The sequence below is a fragment of the Cotesia typhae genome, unplaced genomic scaffold (genome assembly GCF_013202065.1).
Source record: "Cotesia typhae breed Kobodo isofemale line unplaced genomic scaffold, CoteBio_Ctyphae contig_120, whole genome shotgun sequence".
Classification (NCBI taxonomy): domain Eukaryota; kingdom Metazoa; phylum Arthropoda; class Insecta; order Hymenoptera; family Braconidae; genus Cotesia; species Cotesia typhae.
The window spans coordinates 20,701-24,840 of record NW_027423713.1 but is presented as its reverse complement, the minus strand read 5'-3'; positions in this window follow the sequence as shown (position 1 = coordinate 24,840).

Sequence of the window (4,140 nt, the reverse complement as noted above, 5' to 3'; positions counted from 1 at the left end):
TTCAATTTATATATCTCGTATTGAAAAAATATAAATATATTATATTAAAAATATAATTTACATATAAACAAAATATAATCTCAATACAGTACTTTTGGCCGTTTTTCGTATATATGAAATATATTTTCAATAGAATAAGAATAAAAAAAAAATTTATATTTTTCATGTAAATCGTTATATATAATAACAATTTAATAAAAATATACTAATTATGTATAAGAAATATATGCAGTAAAATATAGTGCGCATATATCCAATATATATTTTGTTTATATAAAAAATTTAAAGAGAATCTACGTAAAATATATATTCGAATTATTCATACGAAAAATTTTAATCAAAATTCTTTAAAATTTGGAGTAAATAAAAATACTGAATATTGACAGGGCGTTTTAACCTCACACATTTAAACTTAAATTGTGTTCTAATAAATAATTAAAATTTTGAAAAGATAAAAACAACGAAACTATCGAGCTTAGTACAAAGGAAAGTTTAATTCTCAAAGCATGAAATTGCAAGACACATAGGGTCATGTGGGGCAAGTGTGTGCAGTGGGTAAGAGTGCGCAAACCCATTCAGTTGAGTTCCAAATAGATGAGATTACGCAGTCTTACTCACTGCGTACATTTGTCCCCCATGACTCTACATATGATATGTATGCATTTAATTTTGGGACAAAACTGTTGAATATTACTACAAACCATCCTATACGTTAATAATTACATCTCGACACTGATAAAAAAATTGACTTGACTCAAGAGCAAAACTCTTGAACCAAGAATACCATTTTTGAAGAAAATGATTTTCTTGAGTCAAGAGAATAAATTCTTGACTCAAGAAAATTTTCTTAAACCAAGAATAATTTCTTAGCTCAAGAATTTAATCTCTTGACTCAAGAAAATCATTTTCGTCAAAATGGAATTCTTGGTTCAAGAGTTTGGCTCTTGAGTCAAGTTAATTTTTATCAGTGCACATACCGAGGTTTTTTGAGCTTCATAAACAAAACATAACTTACTGCAATCAGAGATAGAAACATCGATTCATAGTTCTTAAAATTTCATTGAAAATTAACATAATTTTATTTTAGAAAAGCATATACATTCATATACATATTAATCTATGTTAATAATTCATAATGATTGAGATGAATACATGCTACTAATTCATTCCATTTTTTATAGCCAAGCAACGTTATTTTTTCTTTTATTTCTTCTATCCGAACTTTTGTTAAACTTTCAGGTTTTTTTGCCAATAATACCAGATGAGCAAGCTGTCGATTTTTAATTAATTCCTTATTTTTATTTTTATAATATCTTCCTATTGCCAATATCGTAATTAAATTCGTTTGTGGGTCTGTTAAAGTCATGAATACTTCAATTTCTAAAATTTTACCATTTTTCAACATTACAGTGTGGCTGTTTCTTTTCTTTACTCTTTTTTTGAATAATTTCGACTGTGAATCATTTCATTTTTATCTTTGCACGATCGTAAAATTTTACGTTATTTTTTGTTTTCTCCAACTCGTTTTTACAAATCAATTTTATATATTTTAAACATTTTGGGGGACGAACAATTTTTCCAATAAGTTCAATGTCATCATTTACTAAAAATTTGTCTTTAAATTGCTCGTCTCTGTTAAATAAGTTATTCAAGAATTGTTGTTGATTTTCAGTGAGATAATCAGCGCACTTATGTTCAAGATTTTCCAAAGCAGTTTTCATTCTGACAGTATCAGTTACTTGCACTGCAACTCCGTTAGAACTTTTAACACAGTTTTTCAGGAACTGATTGTAGTTCTCATATATAAACGCACTGTGGGTGTATAGCGGACCCCAATTTCGAACACTTTGTGCGAGATGTGACAACAGATGAACGTTGAAGGACATATACTCTTTACCGTATATTATTTCAGTTTCTTTCATGAATGTATATAATAAATTTTCGGCTCGATATATTTCTGATGGCATGATTGAACTTTTACATAACAACGCTACACCTTCGACTAATAAACTCCAGTGCTCTGTAAGATTCGGAGGAAATAAAATTTTCATGATGGGTAAGCTGTAAAACAGTAACCATACCACCCATTCATGTGCCTTCCAATGAGCACGGTCCGACATTTTTCTTGGTGTTCTAGAAATTTCTAAGGAAGGTTTAAATGATGCTAGAATTTTATCTACCTCCTTTAATAATGCTCGGCAATAAAATTTTTTTTTCGAATTTGTTGACGAAAACCACATATCACCGAACTGTCTACACACGCCCAATGGTACGCAATGCATCCAGTCTACATCAATATTATTAATTATGTCAAATTCTGGAATATCGGCCAATAAAGTTTTTCGTTTTACACCGTACTGGTTTTTGCTGGCATGGATTAACGTATCGTCATGATTGCGAAGACCTTCTCCATAGAAATTATTATTTTCCAACAGTGGGTATACTCTCGTGTGTCCTTTACCTTTCGTTATGCTTTCACCTTTATGTAAACACAACCCACAGCCATATTCTCCATTAAACTGTTTTGTTCCTCTCATAATTGGACGTTGGACAGAGTCACAAACACAGTTTAATACCCGGCACTTTTGAGTCACAGCTATTCCATCATGAACATAAGTGAATCCAGTCTCATACAGTTCTTTACATTCGTCAACAAATGGTTTCAAATAGCTATCAACATATTCTATCTTGCTTTTACCAAACCATAAACTTACAAGCATAATATTTTTCTGACGTTGGAGTGGTGGAATTTCATTTAAAGAACATAACAGTGGATAGATCGAACAGTTGGAGCTTTTAAAAATTGGGGCATCATCCAAACTAAAGCTTATACTCAGCATATCGTTTGATTTATTCTTGTATAATGTACCGTCATAAATATCATTAATTTCAAATGACTTGGGTCGATCAGCAGGATTTTTAAGTAGATTGTAGTGATTTTGACAAAATTGTGACAGTTGATGTTTTAGAGATAAGTATATAAAAATGTTACCCTTTGCCGAATTTTCTTTTATATTAAAATATTTTCTACAATCCTTGCAGTATAATAAATCTTCTTTTTTTGGTATTGAGGCTTGAGGACCAACAAAACGATGACAATATATACAAAAATGATATATTATTAAAAATTTTGAATATTTGTACAAAATTTTTTCCAGATATATTTTGATACGTGAATTGAAGTCGAGTCATTAAATAAATTTAATAATTTCATAACTGTCTCATTATCAGTGTAGCTAAAGTTCTGTTTTAATTTTGTGGCCATTAGTAATAATGTATTAACCAGAATTTGAGGACTGAAAACACATTCCTCTGCTTGTGAAGATGATTCTTCATCAATATCATTGGATTCAACGGGAGTGTTGTCACGATGACTGTTAATAATATCAGTAATACTATTATCATCACAATCTTCATGATAATCATGGATATTATAATAATTACTATTGTTGTTATTATAAATGCAGTCATTAATGTTAAAATCATGGTTATCATCAATAAAATTAGCAATGCTGTCATGTTTAGTTTCAAAATTGTTGTCCTCATTTTGTTCGTCCGCACTTTCTTCTACATCAAGATTTGAAAACTGTAATTCATTTTCCTGTAGATATTGGTAATCAAAACTTTTTTCGCAATATTCCGTCTTTGGCATTGTCTGATCCAAATAATATATATCCGTCTCTTGTTCATTTGCCTATAATTTAAAAAATATTCAATAATTTTTATAAATACGTACAAATAAATATATGAAATCGAAGTAAGGTTAATAACTAAACTAAAAGCTTGTAAGTTACTTCAATACTTAAAAAAATGTTTAAAAAAAATTATTTTTTTGCTCGACGGGCAGAAAGCGTCAACTTTCGGCCCGCTGCGCTAAACGAAAGTGCCGCTTCCTGCCTTCGTCGAGCAAAAAAATAGTATACACTCCACGGGAAGTAAGTAAGAAAGCCTCAGATCACATGTTTGTCAACCTCGGCTTCGCCTCGGCTGACAATTACATGTGATCTGAGACATTTCTTACTTTACTTCCCTAGGTGTGTAATATACTAAAGTAATAACGGAATATATTCGTGAAATTTGTTGTAAAATGTTATACCCGTAAACATTAAAATTTTTATTTTACAAGATCAAGGACTTAAA